The following is a 24,639-nucleotide window of genomic DNA, read 5'->3' on the forward strand; positions in this document are numbered from 1 at the left end:
TGAACTCTGAAACACCGCTCTCGCCTACCACTGCCTGCTGGGAGATGACTGCCTCTTCCTTAGTTCCAGATCTGAACTGGGAAATGTCGGAAAGGCTTGGGCCAAGCTCACCGACGTGTTACCTTCTCATCACGTCCAGTGGTTTGTTCCGGTTTACAGCTTGTGAACCTTTATCCTGACAACACAGAGAACTATCAAGAGTTCCTAGAGAAATGCAATTATTCTATGTTGCCGAAAAAAAAAAAAAAAAGCTCTCCTAGAGTAGCCAAGTTCACAGAGACAAATTAGTGGAATGGTGAATGGTTCGCCCAGGTTATGAGACGGACGAATAGGGAGCTCATGCCTGTCAGTCAGAGTGAGTTTTAAGGAGTCACAGCCGCGCATCGTGTGAATGTACCGAACACGATGATGTACTCAAAAGGACTAAGACGGTAAATACTACGTTATATGCATTTTTCAAAAGTAATTGCTTGGAAAAAAATAAGTAAACAAGAAATCGTTCTGTTGTCTTATTTACTAAATTATCAAATGAGTAAATATACAATTAGGAATCATTGTGGTACATCTTATTAACACTTGGCAAACTTTATTTTTCTCTTGACTTAAAATTCCAGTTATTCTTTGTGGGTAATAAATAATAATTATGTGTTGTAAATTACACATTGTGCAATCCGTTTATGATTAACAAGTAGAACAGGTTAACGTTTCTCCATATCAGACCGTGCTCCGTGGCACAGTGGCACATACCAGTAACCCCAGCTTCTCACAAGGCTGAGACGGGGGATCGGAAGTTTAAGGACAACCTGAGCTACTTAGCTCTGTCTCAAAATAAAACTCTCAACAAGAAGGGCTAGGGCTGTAGCTCAATGGCAGAGTACTTGCCCAGCATGTGGTAGGCCCTGGGTTCAACCCACATATGTGAAAAGAAAGAGAAAAGAGGAGGGAGGAGATGTTCATCAAGTGAAATCTGTAACTAAAGTGAAATTTAAACACCTTTCAAAGGAATTTGATGTTGCAAGTTCCCTGTATCAATTAAAAACTTTAAACCGAATTCTTTTAATTTCATCTTTGCATCTTTGTGATTCCTAATAATTTTCTACATCTAGACAATCAATACTGCTGTTGACCATTACCTTAAAGTTTAATGAAATGTGGTTTTAATATTAATAGATTACATTTGCAGTGGAGTGCTACTGTCTTTGAAGATGTTTTTACATTGATTTTTCTCTTCCTATATCCACGTCACCATCCACCCACAAGTCTGAGCCAGAAACTTAAATAGTTCCTTCTCTTTTTCATGTTCCAGTTCTACCCACTGTATTTACTCCACAAAAGTCCTCCTTATGCTGGCTATGGTTCTAACTGGAAGGCTAGGGAAGTCTCTCACCCGGCCCCAGACCACACCATGCTCCACTGTCGCCTCGCCTGCTGCCACCTCGAGTTCCTGACACATATTTGAGAGACTACACAGAAGAGAACACCTCCAATGCTTCATCACTGGCAGTAGAAGAAGAAAATCTGGAATGAAGTTTGGCCTGCCCAGCGCTGCATTCTCATCCCTCAACTCGCCAGGAGGACCCAGACACAGAGGGCTTCCTGGCAGTACCTAGTGACTCCGGTTGGAGAACTCTACTCTCTCATTCTCACAGTGCCTCTCTCCTTTCCAGCATGAGAAACAGGATTCAAGGCACAGAAAAAGAAGCTATTTCAGGCAGCTGCTGTGGACAATTCTATAGTTGACACGCTAGGAGAAAAAAGGAAAATCTCCTAAATGTCTGTCCTGTAGTAGATTCAGAACAAAAGCAGCTGGAATTCAAACCATACAATTGACGAAGGCTCTGTCCTTACACACCTGAGCTTGGAACAACTACAAGGATACCAGAAGAGAACTGAGCTCAGGGCCCTGGCATCTTCCTTACCCTTTCTTGGCTACAGATCCACCGGCCCTTTTGTGAGGGAAGACAAACAGAACGATCTGAGATGAAAAATCCTGGTTCAACCACATCTTTGCTGTCTTCTTATTTTTCATCCATGACAGACATCGCCCATCAATCCCAGCGTTCTCTCCCAGGGTCCCTTCTTATCCCAGCATCCACACCACAGTGCTGCACCCAGGGACCACTATTAGACTGTGCACACACACAGGTACGTGTACATGCAGGTGCACCGCGCACACGTGTCCATACACAAGCTCTGCCGTTACCTTGCTCCTGAGGGCGCCACTCGTCCCAGAGCACCTTACTGCCTGCTGTTTCTCAATAGTGTCCCTCTGAGTAAGTTTGATGGAAAAAAGAAGTGTGTGGAATTTACTTAAGTCTCACTTTTAAAGAGTGACTTTGCTCCTTCAGGCAGCCATTTATTTGTAAAACAACAACAACAAAAATGGTGTTGTAAACAGTCTACTACTGGAAAAAAATGACTGTCTAGTCTGGTTCTGAGTGCCTTGGGTCTTAGCCAGCTGTCTGCACACCGGTATGAGGTACATAATTTCCCCTGTTCTGAAAGACAAAGGCATTCTCGAGAAGCAGCCACTCCTAGGAGACTTTTTTGCTTACGAGGCAGAAGCAAAAATCTAGAGATTTAAAGATGTATACAAAAAAAAAAGGCTTTGTACTCCATGGGCATTCTAGAAAAGTAGAGTCAGGGACACACACACACACACACACACACACACACACACACACAGAGGAAGAGAAGGAGGAGAGGAGAGGAGGAAAAGAAGGAAGAAGAGGAAGAGGCGAAAGGAGGAGGAGGAGGAGAGGGATAGAGAGGAGGGGGAGGAGGAGAAGGAGAAGGAGGGAAAGAGGAGGAGGGGAGGAGGAGAGGAAGGAAGGGGCGGGGAGCGGCCGGCAGAGGGCAGCAGGAAGAGGAAGGAAGGAGGGCGGGAAGGAGGGAAGGTGGGGAGAAACAAGGTTTGTTGTTGCTGTTACTTCATTTTTTTATGTCTTGTTTTTTGGTTTTGGGGTTGTTTGTTTGTTTGTTTGTTTGTTTAGACAGGTTATTGCTATGTAGCTCCAGCTGGCCCTGAGCTCGTGGCAATCCTCCTGACTCAGCTTGCCTAGTGCTGGGATTACAGGTGGACACCTCCATGCCCAGCAGAAACGAGGTTTTTAAGTAGTGCTGCTGTGTCTGACCAGTCGATCCCTGACACACCTTGTTGATTTCTCATCAATTAAAACTATTCCAGAGCCAGTCCCAGTAAAGCTCTTCTGACTGCCCCTCCTGTTTAGATGCTCACACAGCATCGTGCAATACACCTAATGATAAAATATATTTGTTGCTTTACGTATCTCCTGTATTAGAGTATAAGCTCCTTAAGGAGTTTTTAAAAACTTTAATCTGTATCATTTAGCATAATACTTGTACAGTAATAAATAATAATCCCTTTTTTGCATTTTCTCCTATGAATACTACTTTCTAAAACATGCTGTTTGCAATACTTTAAATTACATGATTGGTCATGTCACCATTTTATTCATCAAAGACATTTTACCTGAACATTCCCATAAGTATAATATGTGGAAAATGTTTTTAGGTTTAAAATTTCCTGTTAAATTGGGTTGTTACTGTTTTGATCTGTTCCTATGGCTTCATACAAATTTTAGCTAAGGGTGTAAAACCCAATTCAATTGGTGCAACCCTAATCTGAAAATCGAAAGTCTGCAATGCTCCAAGATCTGAAACTTTTTAAGTGACATGACACCACAAGAGGGACATGCTATACTGTGAAACTGTGTTTCGTACACAAAATCATTTCAAATATTCAAGTACTGCGTATAAGGTGTATATAAAAAATTAATAAATTTCATGTGTAGAATTAGGTCCCATCTCCAAGATATGTTATTGTGTATATGCACATATTTTAAAAACAACAAAATCCAAAAATTTGTAGTTATAAGTGTTTTGGAGATCAGATACTCATCCTGTATTTACAATGTACACCTAGCATATCAGTCATGTGCAGGGCCTGGAGTATAATAATTCCCCATTTCATCATAAAGTCATAAAATCTGGACTGAAGGGCTTGGAAAAGAACATTTGAAGTGACTGAGTTCAACTTCCTACTTTATTGTTATTATTATTACTTATTTTGGCACAGGGGATCGAACTTGGGTCCTTGAGCTCAAGAGGCAGGCGGCCAAACCACTGAGCTAAATCCCTAGCCCATCAACCTCCAGCTTTAAAAATGAGCCTCTTTTGCAACAGCCTTGACAGGGGCCGCACGGGGCCGCTGGAGGAAGGCAATGCTCCCCGCTTCACACGCCACCGTCTTCTCCTGTTGGCACTGTAAAGGGACAGCGACAAAGAAATGGAGACAGCGGGCACAAAGACCCATCCGCAGTGCCGAAGCAGGCCCAGGGCCAGAGATTTTTTTAATAAATCCCATGTGAAAACCATGAGCCAGGGCTTCTTCTCTGGGGCACCGGAAACCGCTTTTTCAATCTGCCCAAGCCTGCTTGTGAGCCCCACTTGCTCAGAGCCTCTTTCATCTTAAGTAATTGCTCAGATATCAAAGAGCTAGAACCGAGTTAGAGACCAGAATGTCTTGCTCTCCACAGGGTAGTGAAGGATCAATTCTCCCTTCTTATTCCCATGATTTCTAGAAGATGAGATCTAACCTGCCAGAGCCCCCACCTCCACGTACCACTTCCTTTCTGAGGGCAAAGCCTCCAGGTGAGCTGGAAGGTGCCAAGAAGGAGGAGCTGTCAATGGCAACGGTGTCAAACTAATCTAAGCGCAAACTCCTGTGTTTCATTAGATAAATTCTCAGGATAATTGAATACCTTATCAAGGACATCCATCCAATTAATTTGAAAAATATTAGCAGAGCTCATTTATCATTAAATGGTTTAATTCCCGTCAAGTATTGTTTTATGTCTTGTTAGGACTCTAGAACTTTTAAAGAAATTCAAGTGGTGCAACACCTGAAATTTCTCCCTGATTATTTTTATACCTCCTGTAAATAGAAGCACGAATATAGCCTGTAATTGATTGAACATCGGTCATATGAGCTCTACATAAAAGATCCAAATTTTACTTCTAGAATATCTGAATAGTCACCCATTCTGTGAACCTTGAAAGTTTTGAAGATGTGCTACAATTTCAACAGCATATTATGTTTCATGTAGCCAATGGGGAAAAAATAAAATAAATCATCAACTCATAAAACCTTGACCCTTATATACTTGACTCTGTTAGGGATCACAGACATTGTCGGAGATGTAATGTCTACATCCAGGGATTCTGAAAGTGGACAAGAAGAAACAAACATCAATCAAACCAACATTGATTAAACTTGCTACAATATGAACAAGTGTGTGTACACAAGTCACCCTCAATTAACAGATAGGTAGGACTCCAAAACATGACGCATTTCATTAGCCCCAGAGGGAGAACGTGGTTTAGAAAGACATTCCCAAACATGTGTGTTGGTTTCCAGCTAACACTTGTACCTGGTCTCTGGCTCAGGGGACATCCTTATCAGGCAAGGGTGATCTCTCTGGAAGACTCCACTTTTCTATGAAGTTGATAGCCTTGGCAGAAGTAACCAAGTTACACGCATTCTGCTGTATGTTCATTAGGCCCCTGAACCATAATCTAATCCAAGAGAGTAAGCCAAGTGTTTACTGCAGTGTGTATCAGCTAGCCCTAGGTGCTAAATAAGTTTTTACGCACTCACTTTTACCTATTTTTTGCTTTTCTTTATTCCTTGCTCTCTAATCTTGCTACACAGAATACATTTATATCTGAGCACAGAAAAGGAAAACAAAGTAAGTTCCTGCTGTGGTTGTCCAAACATTGCCTGTGCAAATCTCAGGGCTGGATGTGCGGAGGAGAGAAGTATATAAATGGTCCCTCTATATCTGTAGAGAAATCCTCAGCAACGCTCTTTTTCATTTAGATAAAGTTAACGGGAGTCCTCTGGCAAATCCCCAAGGTGAGGAAGGGACATTTCAGCCGGTGGGCCTGAGTCAGCCCTCTGCCCTGTTCCACTCGGTACGGAGGCGAGAAAGGGGGTGGGGGTGTGGAGCCCTGCATGGAATCCCAGCAATGGCGTGTTTCTGTCCATGAGCCCAAGGGCCTGCTGGGGTCACTCCATTAAGAAAAATTTTGCTTGGCTTAAGGATCTGGGAAAGTGTAAACAAGTGTACTACAATATGGGAGGGAAGCAGTTAAGGCAAGAGCTGCCCATCTCACTTCCTCTAGATTTAGCCCTTAGGAAAGCCTTTTATGCTTAGTTTTCTTTACAAATCTCTTCTCGCTCTCTCTCTCTCCCTCCCTCCCTCCCTTCCTCTCTCCCTCCTCTTCCTCCTCCTCAAAGGGTTCCCTCTGAGTGTTTTTTCTGTAACTATTTCTCCATTTTTCCCTTTTGCCCCACCTCCTTCCCCTCTGTCTATGTCCATGCCAGGGATGAAGTGAACTTGAACTGCCTTCTCTCCTGTCCAACATCATTGTCCTCCCTGTGTCTCTCCTTCTGTCTTTCTGGGTGGGACTCCTGTCACTTCACGCCATTTTTTAGAAAGTGAAGCCGACTTCCATGGTTTGGCATAGTTCTTTTCTGAAACAATTTTATTCTGAAGTATTTTGAAGTCAGAAAGACAGTGTGTGCAATAGAGAGAGTGTGAGATTTGGGAGTTGGAGTTGCACCTTTGGCCTTGTTTGAAGTTCACATAATATCAGTTGCTCCATCCATTCTAGAACATTCAAAGGTTGGTGATTATTAAACCGATGGTCAAGATTTAACAGAGAACAGAAACAATCATAAAATAGCAAAGATTTACATAGACCTTACTATATTTTGAGCACTGTTCTAAGCACTTTATAAATCCTTGATCACTGAGTTCTCAAACTCCTCTATGGAGTTGGTACTAAGATGTGTGCAAAGAGAGTGGGATCATGGGCAAAGTTTTTGTCTTGTAAATATATCCTTTGTTATCGTCCTTACAATTTTAAAACAAGATTATGGAGTTCAACATTTCTATTTTGCCAAGATAGTCACGTAAAATTCAGTCCTGTTTTACTTGTACACAGTTACCTACAGGCTCTCTGTTTTTCTTTCTATTCTAGAAAGAAGCAGGTGTGTGGTGGGGGAGACAACAGAAGAAAGGAGAAGAGGCATAAAGTTTCAGGCTCTTGTGATCAACCTATGAAACAACTTTGCCTTTTGTGAAAGATAGTAATGAAAATGCTTCACCAGATTCATAATAATGTGATCATACAATGGAGCATCTTACTCAATATTGAGAAGACATTTTCACACGAATGACCATAATGGAAATATAATCATTACTCTCAAGATGGGCTTCCTAGTCTTTATGTGTTAAGTGATATAGTTAAAGGTTGACCTTGAGGCCCCTGTCTGGCAGAATAGTGGCACTTTTTTGTTTGTGGAAAATTGATAAATCTTCCTTTCAAGAATCAGTGTTTCTAGGGGTTATTTTAGTGCTTAAAAAAAAAAACAGCCTGCAGCACAATACTACATCTTAAAAATCAATAAATAATATCAATGGCCTTGATGGCCGGCCAAAGTCATTCTCAATTATTTTCAAGAGAAGTTATTTCTGGGGCTTATTTCTCTACAAAGTATATTATCTCCCTTCTTGACATTATGTGTTTTTTTTAATTCCTTCATATTATTTACAGAAATAATCCAATTTTTGTTTCTGAGATTCCTGATAAGCAGACATAAAAATTATGGAGAGAAAATGTTTGATTTTGAATGACTGTACAATCTCTAGGCAACAATATGTCTTTATGTATTTTGTAGTGCTATCACAACATAGCACAGGTTAGGAAAATATAAAGAAAAGTGGTTTACTTGGCACATGATTCTAGCGGCTACAAAGCCCAAACAGTACAGGTCTGCTCCGGCAAGAGCTCCCCAGCTGCATCATAGCTTGGTGGAGAAGCAGAATGAGTACCAGTGACAGGCACAAGGGGCACAGGTAGGGAAGGTCTCGCTATATCAACCAATTCTCATGAGAATGACTCAGTCATTCCCTCAGGACAGCAGGAATCCATTCAGAAGGGTGGAGCCTCATGAGCTAATCACCTTCTGCCAGACACCAGCCTTCTAGCACAAGCAATCTTGCGGGACAGACTATATTCAGACCACAATGCAAGTTTAGTTACTTGTTTTTTGTTCCATTTCTGGTGAAACAAACTAGGAACACTTCCCTAACACTGTGAATTCAATTAAAAAAATAAACTGACATAAGTTCAGTAATGGTAATTCAAACAGGCTAAGTTCCAATTTACTCTTGTCTGTACTAAAAGCTTTGCTAAGTAAATTAACAGTGTGGTAAGTAGGGGTGACTCTGAATGTCTATACGCAATGCTACTTAGGGCCCACAATCTAGTTGGACAAAAAGTTGACCTATTTTGAAGTTGTATGTGCACAGAAGAATCCTGAATTTGCAATTAAAGTATATTCTTAAAATTAATAAAATGGCATTTGTGGAAGGCAGACCTTTCTCCTAATTCAGACTATTCTTTCCCAGCTGACTGTGCTGTTATTGTGGTGCATTGGTTTTCCTGTCCTTATTACATGGTTGAGTGTCTTCTACTCACTTGCATACCTTGGATATATGTATACTGAGTGGTTAACAAATATTTGTTGAAGAAACAAAAGGATGGTTCATTGAGATTTTATGAACCATGAAACCACCAGACCTGTATAAACAGTGACTTATGACCGGAATCATTGAGTTCTAAGAGTTAGGAAGTGATTTCATTTTTCTATCCATAAAAAGCCTCTAATGTGGGGCGTGGTGGTGCATGCCTGTAATCCCAGCACTCAGGAGGCTGAGGCAGGAGGATCGCTGTGAGTTCGAGACCAGACTGGGCTACATAGTGAGTTCCAGGTCAGTCTCAACTACATAGTGAGACCCTGTCTCAAAAAACAAACAAACAAAAAGCCTCTAAAACCCCCAGAATTGTGTCAAAATGCTAAGTTTATTTTCTTGGGGAGAGATTCCAAACTTTCATCAGATGCTCAAGTAAAGAATAGTATAATCCTGAAAAGATATTTTTAAACTACTAAAGTATCTCATCTATCAACACCACTGTCACAGGAATGAGGAGCCCAATTCTATCTACATACTCCGGTGATAGGAGCCTCCCTAATGTGGGGAGCAGCGAGGTTATTTTCCTCTTTTACGGTTCTGATGACACCGATCCCAATCCTTTCCTTGTAAGTTTTCATTGGCCACAGTTCCACCCTCCAGAGTCACACAAACATGCTGTGCGCTGTCTCCACCACTCTTAGTGGACTTTTAGATATCTGTCCTCTTATCTGACAGCTAGCCTGTCTTCTCTGGTACACGCCATACATAAATCCTCAGCCCTTTCTATGGCAGTCAAAGTTCTACTCCCACCCCTAAGCTGAGCTCAGGGAACCCCAGCTCTGCTCAGCCCTGTGCATGGTCCAATCATCCCACAGTTCTCTTCCTCTGGTTCTGGGCATTCTGAGTTGGTTAAGGAGACTAAATGTCATCCTTTCGGCAAAAGCTATCACTGTGCTGACACAAAGTAAACTTGCAGTTAACTCAAAGTCTTGTTCTGTTCTGTGTTTTCTTCTTATTTGTGCTGCCTCTATTTGTCCTACCACCCATGGTCCTCCTACTCTATTTTAACAGTAAATTTGAGGATTTTATTGCAAGATTTTGCTGTTATCTTTATTAAATTTTTACTAATCCTTGCTTCTCACCTGAGGTTCTTAAGGATGCTATCATCTCCAAATTTTAGCTATTCAGTTTCACACTCTCTTTAGCTCAGACATTTCATGTAGATGAATGTAACCTTTACCACACAAAATATAAATAGATATTGCACAAGAAAAGCTGATAATGAGTAACACTGTGAGATCAGTAAGAGGACTGGCTCTAGGTCAGAGTCAAATCCTGGTGGTTATGCATAGTGGCTGTTTGACCTTAGACTTGTCACACAATCCCCCCATCCCTTATCCTCTGCCTCTGTACAATGTGATCATATCATCTGCTGTGAGTGGTAATGAAGAGTCAGTGTTGAAGCCATTGTTGCTCCAACGCCAGGAATGTGAGATTCAGGAAAGTGGCTCGGACATTAGATCTCCCTCCAGCCTGCCTGGGCCCAGTACAGGGGACCGGGTAGCCGCACCCTCCCCTACGGGTGCCGCCATTGCTGCTCTAGCACCAGGAGGGTAGCCACTTGGGTGCCGCTGAGCACCCCACCCCGCTGCTCTCAGACCTCCTGATTGTGCCAGTCCTTGGACCCACTCCGCAGAGGCATGGCTGGTTATAAAGGGTAATTTTCTGAGCTCCCAAATTGGAACATCTTTAAAGAAAGGGTGGGGGAAGCCTGTATTAGAACCTTCTGGAGTTCAACCCTGCAGGAGGTCAGGGAACTCAATTTGGGCCTTGCAGCCTAAGGTCAGTCTGCATCGTGGGGGTCTCCCATTGGCGAGCTGAGATGGGGGACACGGTTCTTCACATGGCTGCACACAATGTGTATTATGACAGCAGAGATAGAGTCTGAAAGAGGTCCTTCAAAGTCATTTTTTTCCTTTTCTTTCTTTCCCTCATTCCACTCTGTAAATTCTTTTTTCTGTCCTCTTTCACCAACTCAGTCTCTTGCTCCACCATATTGTCCTTCATCTCCCTTTCTGTTCCTGCTCCTGCCCTAACTCAGATTTCTTCTTATATCACTTTTTCTTTTTTCTTAATGATTTTTTTTTCTATCATTGTGCCTCACTCAAGGGTCAGTAGTTTCAAGGGAAAGTGAGACCCTATTGCTGTTAAGGGGATATATTCTTGTCCTTATACTTGCACTCTGTCTATCCCTTTTGAGTTTTATAGTCTCCTAAAGATTGTGTGGTCATTCTGTGTCCTCTGGCCTCACTTGAAACCTTCTCCAGTTCTTTTACTTATTTACTCTTCTCATCCTAACTCTGTCTAGGTCCCCATCCTAACTGGTAAATATGCTATGTTGAGGAGTTTGTTCACTGCCAGTACATTTTGGGCTGCTTCTTGATTTTAATTTAATTCACATGGTTTAAAGGTGACAGATTAATGATTACCACAAGTGGTCAATTTGCAAGTTGTGATTGATCCTATTATGTTGTTGACTGTATCCATTGGGATAAAGGATAGGGATTGATTTGATGAGTTGTTTTCTCTGATATTGTGAAAATGAGAATGTTTATGAGTCATTAGAGAATCAAAAGTTTAAACACAACTATATCAGGAAGATTTAATAACCCAGGGATTGAATCAAGGACAACCCCCAACAGCAAAAATAAAAATGAGGAAACACTTAAGACACAAAGACTCCCAACAATGAATGTAACTGTACTGTATCCCTAAAATGTACCAATAAACTCAATTAAAGCTGGAAAAAAAAAAGACACAAAGACAGACTTCCAATTCGGCAAACAGTAGGGCAAATGAGGATGAAAAGTCTGATAGTGAACCACCAGCACACTCTGAACTCACAGCACAGGAAGAAACAAAACAGACAAAACATACTCTAGAAAAATTCAAAACAGAAATAATTTCCCAGATAACCATAGAGATGGTGAGCAAAATGAAAGTCATGATTCAAGACTCTAGAACAGAAACTGACAAAAAAATAGATGAGCTCAAGACCATGATAGAAGCCATGAAGGCCCAGCATAGGAAAGAAATGGAAACAATGAATGCCCAGCATAGGAAAGAAATGGAACCAATTAAACAGATTCAAACATATCCAGGAGATTAAAAACTCTACTGAAAGTATATGCAACAGAATAAAAGAATGTGAAGACAGACTCTCATATATAGAAGATAGGATCTCAGACAGTGACTGTGAAAAGAGAGGTGTCTTAAAAACATTAAGGAATGATGAGAATTCCTAGGGACAGCAAGTTTCCTGTAGGTGCTTCTGTCTCTACCCATTGGTGTTTTCCATTTGCCAGCTTCTGCAGCATCCATTCTCAGGTATGGAAGAGAAAGAAAACCTGGAGAACTAACTGCTGTGTCCTTCCTCAGACTCCAAGGTCCCTACAAAGGCTGTCTTCCCTTCACATTTCAGAGATTTTAATATTTATTTTATATATAACATTTAAGGCTTTTAGCTGTTTTTAGGGAGAGGGAATAGGGAAAATATGCCTACTCCATCTCTTCAGAACATTCATGTATTTACAGAAGACTTTAGCCTACTGAGCTGTAAGTCTTGCCTGCGGATTTCTACAAGCCAGGAGGGCTAGCCGAGTAAACCCAACCGTGGGGCCACCAGGTTACTTACACTGACTCAGTGCTCTCTCTGGAAAGACAGGCAGCCTCTTCCAGCCCAGCTCCTACACATACCTGGGGCAGCTTCCTGTGCTCATTACCCTTCCACTGAGCATGAGAACCAAAACAGATCCCCTGTGGCATCCTCCCCGACTCCAGCTGGCCCTCTGGGCACCTCAGCCCTGCGCCCATCACAGATCACTCATTGGGACATGGGAGATGCCTCAGGTCTAACTTCTGCTGCACTCCTAGCTCAATCTCCTCCTGTGGAGCACTATGACAGGCTTCTCCACATTTCCATTTGTCCTTTCTTTCCTGCCATTTCCCATCACCGCTTGGCTGAGGTACAGCTAATCACAACAAGTGTTTTGATTGGAACATCTAGGGTGGAGGTGGCATGACTTTCTTTCAATCTTGGTTCTCCTGAATCACTTCTGCACCTGATGTGACCAACAAAGCTTTCTGTTAATCGCACCTTACTAATAGGTATCTGCCATTTGTGTGTTCTGCCTCATGTCATGTCATTTTGTCTTCATGGCAGCCCTGTAAGATACCAGAACAGCAGCACTGGACCCACGTTCTATATGAAAAAGCTGAGACTGGAAGCAGTCATATGACTTGATCATATTGATGGGATAATTAATATGTCAAAGTTGAGACTGCATACATCAGATTTTTCACTTAAGGCTCAGTGCAAAGCAGTACATCTTGGCCTCTATAATACTGTGACAATAAGGTAGTTGTCCTTTGATTGCCAAGCATTCTACAAGACCTGGTACCATTTGTACAGACACAGAACTTGAAGTTTATGGAAGTTAAGTAACTTGCCCAAAGGCACTGACTAGTGACAGACCAGAGCTTTTGCTAAATCCTTGGCCCTCGGTTCTTTCCATTTCACATAATTTATTTCAAAACAATTTATTCTATTGCTTCTCTTCTAATTCGCTGTCTATACCAACACCCTTATTTTGATCTCTGTTCATTTCTCTACAGCTGCCAAGTAAAGATTTCCACTCAAATGGCCTGTCACCATTGCAAGCCCCATATGACTGAAAATGAATTCATTATCCTCACTCTCCTCACCGTTCCTGCTCCAAACCTCTAGGGCACTGACTTTCTCATCGCTGTGGGACACAGAACTTTAGACTCTTCTTTGATCCATTCCTCTTCTCCCCCTCCATATCCTGTCACAAAACCTACTGAAAGTTCCTATGGAGCCACTCGTGTTTCTTCCCTTGCACCTCCCTCTTTAGCTCCACTGGCACTTATCCAAAGCCTTGAGTTTGATGTTGTAGGGTCAACCATCGCTCAGCGAAACTCGAAGGCTTCAGGATCACCCCCACTGAGCTCATCTATGTCACTGTCAGACTAATCTCCCGTAACACAGCTCTTACTTCCCCTGTACATAAATCTGCAAAGATCCAAAAATGCATATAAAAGGAGTCTAGAGTCCTGTGAGTAGCTAAGGAGCTCCCCAGTCTGTCTCTCCTTCACCTGGATGGGCAGGGCCAGCTCACCTTGACTCGTGCTCATATCATCATGTTTTTCCCTCTCCTCATACTGCCTCTCCCTTCCTTCTGCCTGTTCCTAGCCTATTATTCTGCCCCTCAGATGTAATTTGTACTTCACCCATTTCAAAACACAGGGCACGTTGGAACCCATACAAATGATTTTTGCCATATATAGGGTTTATACCATCTACCTAAGCCCCTGGCTGCTCTCCGACCTCAGTAGTTTACCTTTGTTTTGTGTGAGCCCCAACACCTCCCAACTAAACTCAGGAGGAAATGGGGAGAAGGATTATCATCTGTGCTCCTCTGCTCCCCACACTTCTGGCAGAATGACAAGTATATGAAAGCAGTTCAACAAACAGGAGTGTCTTAAAGTTTTAGCCTGCATTTGGTAGACTTGTTTTCCCAATCATTTAGTGCAAACTTGGAACAACTGATCAGCAGACTACATTTTGAGAAACTCTGGTTTTTCAGAGTTGAAAAAATCATGCCAAAGGTAGACATGATGTGCTTTTTGCTTTTGTTTTTATTTTTTGGTTTTTTCCAGACAGAGTCTTACTCTGTGGTTGAGACTGACCTAGAACTCACTACGTAACCGAGACTGGTCTCAAACTCATAGCTATCCTCCTGCCTCAGCCTCCCGAGTGCTGGGATTATAGGTGTGCACCACCATGCCCAGCTATGACATTATTTTTTATTCCTATGCCTGTCATTTAGATCAGCATAACTCAAACACATACAATTATCTGTAACCTGAGTTGTTTTTCTTTTTCTAAACGAGTGCATAAAACAAATTTCTAGGGATTGTAAAGGATGAAAGATATTCAACAAACTTTCTATGTTCAGAATAGGAAGCAAGAATTTGGTCCATAATTGGTTTAATAATAATCTCATACATATATGAATTAGACATCAGGTGGGCATCAGACATGGAAATTAGAAAGTAGAATTCTTCCAGCAGAAAATGTAATTCATGTGGCAACCAGAAAACATGATCTTACAGTGAAAAATCTGCCCTGAATATACAAATGCTGAAGCAGGGGAGTAAGGAGCAAGTCAGATGGTGATTTTAGTATTGCAGAATTACTTAACGAATTCCCAAAACACTTCAGAATACTTTCTGTTGAAAGTTTAGGGAACAAGATCCAGTATAAAAGATGAAGAAATAGCTCAGGAAAAGGAATAAGTAAGTAAAAGAGACACTTTCAGATAATTTGTCTCATACTTATGTTAACAATTCAATATTGGATACAATTGTGAAGATCCTAAGATGCAAATGTTACATTATGGCCTCTTCCTTGCACTGGACTATTAAAGAAGCATTTAAGAGCACCACGGTTTTGTGGAGAAGGCATCTTAAGAACTCATTTTGAGGTGGCTATGTTTTACAGTAGACATCTGCTGTTCTGGTTCCATTAGTGTACTGTTCACTTTTGAGAAATATGCAGCACAGTGTGTAAAGCAATAATGCAATAATGCCAGTGTAAAGTTAGGTTGCTGTTCTCTGTTAGAAAGGTAGAGCTATTTTGCATAACTAATTCCCCACTTTCTAAATTCTCTCATCAAAGAGCAACCTCACTTTGGTTTGAACCTCAGAAACTGTGAGATGTCTGTCTCTTTTCTGGTCAGTTCTAATGGCTAGAACAGTCTCTTTCATTGGGCGGAGATTGGCTTTTTCCAAGTCACTAGTTCCACTCGGAAATCACATGGGCCTGATCTTCCTTTGCCTCATGAAACTTCTTATAGTTCTGGATTTAAATAGTACGATACCTTCAGTTCCGTTTTTCTTGCTAAAAATTCATTTCTTTCAGCCATTTCTCACTTGCACTTTCCAAAATCCTTATTAACCTTCCCTTCTCCCCCATCCTAGAGGTCATCAGTATCTCACACAGCGTGACACTTGCCCTATGGTATAGGACTTAAAACTGGATTCCTTAGGGCCGGGGATTTAGCTTGGTGGTTCTTTAGGCTGCCTTGCAAGCACAAGGTCCCAAGTTTGATCCCCGGTATTGGAAAAAAGAAATCTGGATTCCTTAGACCAGAATCGGAGGGAACTATCCTCTCATTCAACGTGCACCTGAGACTTTCTATTCATACCTCCTGAAATTACTGAAGATACTTTTGTAATTTCACCATACTCATATTTAGTTCATTATAACCCTCACTGTTCCCAGCCCCTACCACGAGCTGTTTTAAGTTTCATCTCTTATGTTCTATACATATTAAACAGAATTGGCAAAACCTACAGTCAGGATTTTACATTTATAACTTTACAGGCCACTATTGTTCTTTTCCCCAAAACCCCTTAGATTTGGAGCCCAGGCTATTACGTCCCTTCCTAAAAATATTCGTTAATGCCTGGTTTAGTGTCACTCTGCAATGGCTGTCATGTTCATCTGCACTGTCAGTAATCACTGAGGTGATTTTCTTCACTCCTAGCTGCATCCTCTGGACTCTGCTCCTGCAGTGACCTCATGCCCTGCTTCATGCTGGCCTCCCACTGCCCTTCTGTCTCTGTCTCAAACGCGCCAACTCTGAAGTCACCGTCTCCTACCCACCCGTCCATCCTCCAGCAACACTCCCAGCATGTGCAATCCTTTCTCTCTGTGGTTCACTGCCCTTCCCCAAATCCAGGAGCCATCATACACGCACTGCTTGGCGCAGACCCTCAAATCTAGCATTCCTCTCTTCCTGCCACACTCAAGGGAAAATAAAAACAAAAACCAATCCAACCACCATGCCCTTCAAATACGACTGGAGGGAAAAAAAATGATCATGCATGGTGACAGGTCTCATTCTAAGCTCCTGACTGCCAACGCCAAGTGAGCCCCAAAGGTTGTTTGGAATTCCTGTAATTTTCCTTCGTCCCTTCGTTCTCCGTTCTCCTAGATGACAATGCTATACCTTCTTCTCTCTTTCCGAGTTCCAACACTCCACTCACTCCTGGGGTCACTCTGCTGTTCACTTTGCTTTTTCACTGATGAAAGAGAAGCAGTCACAGCAGGACTTCCACTCCACTCCTGCCCACCCTCTGCACACGAACACTTTTCTCCAGTCATATCTATGGATTGTTTGTCTGCCCAACATCCACCCCTCAGTGACCCAGATTTATTTTCCCTCGCTTACTTGGGGACATAGCTACAAGTAATGTTTCCTCTTTCTCATACACCAGGGAGTTCTCTTTGTCTGCTGAATCGTTTGTGCCATTGTGTTGGACAGATTGATGCGATCATCGCAAACACCAGAGATAATTTATGAAGAGCAAAGGTTCATGTTAGCTCACAGTTTTGGAGGTTTCAATTCAGGATCCGTTGGCTGCATTGCTTTGGAGCTGTGCCTGCAAATCATGGTGGGGGCCTAGGTAAAGAAAAGCTCCTCACCTCAGACCAGGACACGAAAGAGAGGAAAAAGAAGGGACTGTACTCTGACTGTTCTCTTTTGCCCTCACAATGAACAGAAAACCTCCCAGAAAGCCCACCTCTTAAAGTTTCTAAATGTTACGGTTCAGATCTAAAGTGTTCTTTTGAAGGCTCGCTGAAAGTTTGGTTGCCAGCTGATGGGCTTTGGGGAGCTGACTCAATGCTGAGGGCTCCAACTCCATCAAGTAGATTGATCCACCGGTGAGTTCATTACCTGAATGATCTGGTAAGAGGTGGGATCCAGGTGCATGAAGCAGGTCACCGTAAGTAAGCCTTTGAAGGGTGTATCTTGGTCCCGACCCCTTCCTCTTTGGCCTCCTCTCTCTGTGTGTCTGTCTCTGTCTCTCTCTCTCTCCACTTCCTGGCCACTATGTGGTGATTCCCCCTTCCCCTTCCCTGATGTGTCCGCCTCATCACAGTCCTAAAAGCAACGGCGCCATCTGACCATGGCCTGGAACAGTGCGCCAAAGTAAACCCATCCTTAGATATTTTGACACAGTAATAGAAAGCTGATTAACATACCTCCCAAAAGCACCAAGATAGACCTTCTAGGAACATTTCATACCCAAATTATGGTGGTCATTTTACAAATACACTTTAATATGCTCCACAGTAAAAAAAAAAAAAGTGAAATAAAATCCCCCTTCCCGTTTAGTCACCTCTCATTTTTAAGTTTCCTTTATAGCATACCCTTACGAAAGAATGTTTATAAGTGCTGTTTCTTATTTCTCCTCTCCCATTTTCTCTAAGATCCATTCTAACAAAGTTTTTTTTCATAATACTTCATAACAATATCTAAAAATCTGTAAAGGCTTCCTCACTGTCAAATCCAGTGGCTGATTCTCAGTCCTCATCTTATGCAACGTAATCAGCACTTACCAGAGTGAATCATTCTATTCCTCTGGACGTACAATCCTCTTGCCTTGTGGAGCTCAGTTCCTCTACTTCATTAGTCGATTTTGTTTGGTTTCCTTTGCCAGACTACTGAATATGAGAGTGCTCCCAGATTCCTTGCCCTCTTCCCTGTTGACATCAACTCTCTTTGTGAGCTCGTTACCAACAACTCCCAAAGCACACCCCTAGTCTGTGCTCCAGCTCCACTCTGCACTGCCAGCGTGACTTCTCCATCTGGACATCTAATGAGCATTTCAAAATTACCATTTACAAAACCAAACTTCTGGTTTTTCACTAAAAGCCGCTCTCCCTAAAAGTTTTCCCGGTCCCTGTCAACAACAAATCCATTCTTTTCATCTGCTCGGGTCAAAAATCGTGGCATGGGCTGTGCATCCTTTCCCTCACAGGCCACCCACATCCATTTAGAATAACCTCTTCACCTCTGAATATATCCAGCATCCAACTACTTTTTACCCCCTCCCACACTATCACTCAGTACCAGCCACCATGGTCTCTTGATCAGATTATCACAATGGCCCTCTACGTGGCCATTCCTGCTCTACACCTTCCACCTGCACCCCAGTGTGAATTCTCAACACAATGACCAGAGCAATGCATTAAACTTAAAACTTAACGTGAAACCCGCTCCACCGTACTAAAATCTCCCCTGTGGTCCCACTGCACTGAAAGCGAGGTCCAAAGTTGTAACAGGGAGCTCATCTGTGCATTATCCTTTACCCTTCATCTTTTGTCCACCTCTCACCCCTAACTTCCCTGCCCTTCCTGCTGCTCCTCAAATGCACCAGGCATGCTCACACCAGGACGCCCAAAATGGTCTTCCTCCAGGCAACTGCTTAACTTGTTCTACCCTTTCTCCACATTGCTGCTTCTAAGCAACCCTCTAACTCCCACTGCTCTGTTTTAACTTTCTCCGCAGTATTTAACCTTCCTTTCTGTTCAGCCTCCCCTCCCTCTCCTCCTCCCTTCCCTCCTACCCAGAGGTATCCACTTTATGGGAACAGATTTTATGAGTTTTCCCCCTTCTACTGTATTTTCAGTGCTTAAAACAATACTTCAGTAAATTAATTGCATGACACTATCTTGGTCAAAGCTATAACAATGGTTACCACAGCAGGGAGGCAATGGTTAATTGAAAGATAAGGTTTAGGGCTGGGGATTTAGCTCAGTGGTTCTGCTACCTGCCTCGCAAGGACTAGGTCCTGAGTTCTAATCCCTAGTACAGAAAGAAAGAAAGAATGAAAGAAAGAAAGGAAAAAAGGGTTTAAATAAGCTTTCCTTTTATCTGTATACTCTATGGTACATTTTAAATTTTAATATCATGTATATGTATTTCCTACCTCAAGAAGGATTTTTTGAATCACGACTTAAAAAAAGAATTTTTAAAAACGAGGTTCACACAATTATTTTAATAAAAAGATGTTATTTCTTCTGGATAAAAAGTAAACTCAAAATTTTTTCACATAGATGCTACTCTATAGCATATCAGCCATCCTTTGAAATTTTGTTCTATTTGCAAAATAAAACAGCACACGTTCCATACCTTTTGCAAGTTGAGTGCTTTGCAGAGATGATTCAAGTGTAAAAAAAGAAAATTGTGTTGCATAGGCATTAGTTTTTAGTGAACCAATGTCAATTTCCAGTGATCAACATATCCTTTCCTGAGGACTTATAAATATTTGTCATAATGTATTTGCAAATTCTATCAGCCATCAGACTCAAATTTATTCCCTCGTAAGTTTTTGAAAAATCACGTACCCATTTTAACTGTCTAGCACTAGTCTTTTTCTTAAAATATACTCAAAATGATTGTAAAACTGCCTAGAACACTCATTCTATCTGACACGTAAAGTCAGTGGACCTGAAGAACCAGTCTCATCAAAGCAAAACACAGACTTTTCCCTTCTGTTTTCTCTCCTAGGCTTCCACTCTTTCTGTCTGTGAATTCTGGTTTTCTCAACTTGAGAGTCGCCATCCACTTTAAAGCACAAGGTCAAATATGAACGGAATAGCTCTTCCCTGTTTTTCTTGTACACGATCACGACAGTCTCACACACAGTGTCCCGTGAACAGGAGGCTCTCCAGTTCCAGCTCGTCTCACTCTTCCCTTTCCCCTCTAATAGTATTTAAAGAAACAAAACTGGTTTTTTGACCATGTTCTTTATGATGACTGTAGAGTACATTCACGGGTAGACATAGTATCTTGAACTATGTTTTTTTTTTTTTCCCCATTGCCCTTTACACTTTCCGATCCCTTTTCCCAAACTCCTGCAGTCATTACTGAAACAATTTACTTTCATTGTACTATTAAGTCACACCTAACAAAGCCAAAGATCACATTGCAGTATTCGACCGCAGTTAGTTCTATGATGAGTCACAGACTGAGATACATGATAGAAAGAGATTTCTTTTCCACAGCGCTATAGTCTGAGAAGCTGTGCTCATGTTTACTTGTCTTGTGTTGATCTCAGGAAACTAAGACATGGTCTTGCGCAGACGGAGTTGGACAATTACAATGCCCTTCTAGTCACACTTCTACAGATGACTTGAGGACGAGGAAAATGAAAAATGACGCAAAGAGAAATGCTTCAGTGAAGTACTGATGGGAAGCAAAAAGGTGCCCACATCTGAAGAATCCATGACCCGTGTTTAGTAAACCTCCTTACACAAAAAAGGGATTCAATAAACGTTTACTATGCTGAACCACTATGCTTTCTCGGTTTCCAGATAATAAAAACCTTCCGTAATCTACGCTACCCAAAACAGATGGTAAAATTAGCAAAACAGTCAACAGCTCTGCCCTCAAATCCCCCAGAATTAGAAGCTCAGTGGAGAGCTGAGGAAAGAGATGGCGCAAGAAAGCCTATGGTGTGTTTGAGAGGCCGTGAGGAGGACGGATCTCCTGGAACGGGCAAGTTCACAAAAGGAAAGCTGTGCTGAGAGCCTCGGTTGTGACTTCCTTTCAATGCACTGTTATGGTACGGAAATGTTTCTGATTTCTAATTTAACCTAGTTTGAATTCTCTGTATCAAGGGACAGGTTACTATACTTCCTGTCAGAAACGTCATTGATTTTATCCAGAGACTATGTCCAGAAAAAATAAATTGCATCAGGGTTCTAAATTCCTTCCTGTTCAAATATTCTCTAATAGATTGTAAAAGCAAAGTATAATGCCTTTTCTCATTTCAGTAACACCACGGATTTCTCAAAAGATGAAAGGAAAGCCGGGCATGGTGGTGCATGCCTGTAATCCCAGCACTTGGGAGGCTGAGGCAGGAGGATTGCTGCGAGTTAGAGACCAGCCTGAGCTACATAGTGAGTTCCAGGTCAGTCTCAACTACATAATGTCTCAAAAAAAAGAAGCAAAACAAAAAAATGATGAAAGGAAACAGAAGACTGGAATTCACAATTTCTCAAAAGGATTGCTGGAAATGACTCCAAATAAAAACTCCCCAAATTGAAAACTGTCAGTCGAGTGTCCAAGTTATGATGATTGGTAATGCATTATGGAACCTCTACAGTTACTATACTAAACAGAATAAACACGAATGAATAAAACTTTCTCAGTGTTACCTAAATCATGATAAAGAATAGTTTTTTTTTTTAATGCAACATCAGATTTGGCATTTGAAAAATACAAAATTTAAAAGCTCCATGGTCCAAGTAATGTAAATTGGAAAAAACCTCTTTTCACAATTATGTAGAATTTTAAATCAAATTATATATGTCAATTTTACTGAGGCAAACAATAATGGGCTGATTTTTCCTGACCATTGTCCATCTGGTTCTTCATTTTTGCCTTCCATGAACAAAGCAGTAAATTAGTTAATTTCCAAAGCAGACAATGAGTTAACTTTTTACCGTTTCATTTTGTTCAAATGTTCCATTTTAAATTCTTTCTTCAAACAAAAGGCGATTGTTCTATCCTTTTGTTATTTTATATTCCTTTTGAATAGTTTCCAGGAATAAATCAAGTGACCACGAAAAAAAAAAAACTAAACAATTGCTCTTCAAAGCCTTCGTATAAAGTTATTAGATCATGGCGCTGTTCCACGATGACCAGCTCTAACATGTTGTGGCCCCCACATGGTGGAATGAATGTTGTCTTGGTTACAGACATCATTTCACGTGCCCACTATCAGTTGTAGACATGAAACACGGTGGCTTATGAAGACAGTGCTGCTTCTTGTTGAAAAGGTTTTTATGCCACAAAAAGGACAAAAGCAATGAGAATACCTGAAATACAGTTCTGATAAAGTGTTACTGTACTACTTTGATGATATTGAAATAGATGGTAATCTCAGGGTATTACTGAGAAATATTTTTGGAAATATTTCTTTGAAAACTTTATCATCAATGTATAAAAATAAATAACAGAATTTCTGTCCAGATGGCATAATTAGTGCTGTGTTTTTTCAGAAAAACAGTTTTTAAAACATGTGTCTGCCTTACATGTTATTATTCAAGATCTGTTTACAGTGCATTACACTCAAAACCTAAGTAACTCCTTAGTCTGATTTGAGTTCCACAGAGTTCTTTTCCTTAGAGAATTAATAAAGTAGCTTTCTGCTGTGTGAGGACACAGCTAAAGGAAGAGAATCTGTGAGGCAGGAAAGCAGCCTACACCAGACACCAGATCTGCCAGCACCTTGGTCTCAGACTTCCCAGAATCCAGCACTATGAGAAAATTAATTTCTATTTATAAGCCACAAGTAAAGTAAATTTTTTAAATGCAAAGTAAAACAGTGTGCTTAATGGGATATCATTGGATTTTGTCTCTGAGGAGTCACCTGCTGACTTTGTTTATAGCAATAGAATTGCCAAAATAAAAGACAGAGAAGCTGGTTCAGATTTCATTTGGATTTTTCAAGATGTAGCTACTTATTTGGCTACCATTTCCAGCACTCAATTTTATTATAGCAGCCCATTCAGGCTACTTAATAAGAAATACACAGATTTAAAACAATCAGCCAACATCTACCTATAAACAATTGCAAACGAAAACATTTCTATGTAAATATTCAAAATGTGCCCCTTCCACTCAAACTCCCTTAATCCTTTCACTTTCCTCCCATCTGGAATGATTTTATTAATGCCCGGGATAGAAAACCCTAGCATATTTGACAAAGTCAAATAATTTATAAGAATAATGCTAAAATGGTAAATGCCTTATTGATTCTCGTCACCATTCGGTAGCGATGCATTGGGCAAGTCAAAATCGCTAAGATATTCCAGATGCTTTTACCACCAAAACCATGATGGCGATGTTAAGTAGCTCCATTTAATCATCATCCCTTAACGCAGACCACATGGCAGCATCGCACCGCGCCCCCCACCCAACTCGCTCTGAGCATTTCCTGTCCGGGAGCTCATTTCGGCGGACAGCCTGTTACCTACCACAGGGCACTGCGCTTCCTCCGCTCCCTTCAGCTCTCCCCGTGAAGTAAATGGAGACAGGCAATGCTTACAAAGGTGATTTACATTGATTATGGTGGATAAAGGCTCTGGTCCGAGAGCTACCCTCACGGAAGAGGGGTAATAATAAACTCTGCCACTGCCATCTTCTTTTGCGATTGTAAAGAGTTTTGTCTCCTCATTTGGATGCCGAAGTTGAGAAACAGGGCAGCCATTCTTGGACTTAACCTCTGACCCATAGTAAAATGTGACTAAGGAGATTTTTACCTTTTGAGTCTTTTTCTTTTTCTTTTTTCACTCTTCTCCTCCTCTGCCTCCTCCTCCTCCTCCTTTCTACTTTATTCTTCTTCTATAGGATGCCCACTTTTCCCCTTCCTTTCAGAATATTGCCCAGTTTTACTCAGTACATTCTCCAGACCTTTCCTCAGCTCCTATCTGCTGTGCTACAGCAGAGTTAAGACAACCTAAGGTACTCCACAGAACCCTTAGGAGAGGGGGTGGCTTAAGAAGGGGTTTCCCTGAACCAGCTGCCAAGCGCGCAGGTGCCCGTCCCACCCCGTCCCCTCCTCCGGAAGCACCCACAACCACAGGCCTTCTCGCATGACACTGCCAAAGCCACACGTCTCCCGCTCCAGCACAGCAAACCTTTCTCCGGTATAGCGCAACACAACACCCCCCCATCTCCTGCTGGAAGCAGCCCAGAGCGGTGCCTCTCGGTTTCTTTGGCTGGGGTGCGCCCGGGCCCCGGTGTGCTCGGGCTGCGAGGGCGGATTGTGGCCAACAGAGGCCAGAGGCCGAACCAGGGCAATTTCCAAACGCCGGGAGAGTTCAGGCTGCTGGGAAACTGTATATCTCGTCCGCTCGCCACTACCCAGGCCCTCCGACACGCAGCCGAGACCGCGGCATCTCGGGTCCTAAGTTTCAATGCTCTGCAAGACGGGGCCATCTGAACAGCTAGGAAAGACAGGCTCGGGATAGGGAAGCCCCGACCCCCGGACCGCACACAAGGAAAGGGGACTCAAGAGGGGTCGGGCGTGACGGCTCCGGCAGCAGCTGCGCTGGACCGAGCCGGGTCGCCCGCGGCCTCTTTGTTGTCGGCGTCTCCGGCGTGGAGGCGCCCGGGGACTCAGCACA

General features: G+C 42.1%; 1 protein-coding gene across 1 annotated transcript in view; it reads right to left on the reverse strand.

The window, feature by feature from the left end:
• Positions 1-24,278, reverse strand: part of LOC104849471 (reticulon-1) — a 118,146-nt gene extending 93,868 nt beyond the window's left edge. Inside the window, exon 1 of the mRNA XM_010605920.3 lies at positions 24,151-24,278. The gene's annotated coding sequence lies outside the window, so the exon portion shown is untranslated. The remainder of the gene's footprint in view (positions 1-24,150) is intronic.
• Positions 24,279-24,639: the final 361 nt, after the last annotated feature.

This window comes from Fukomys damarensis, unplaced genomic scaffold (genome assembly GCF_012274545.1).
Source record: "Fukomys damarensis isolate Sample0158 unplaced genomic scaffold, DMR_v1.0_HiC HiC_scaffold_21, whole genome shotgun sequence".
In the NCBI taxonomy this organism is placed as follows: domain Eukaryota; kingdom Metazoa; phylum Chordata; class Mammalia; order Rodentia; family Bathyergidae; genus Fukomys; species Fukomys damarensis.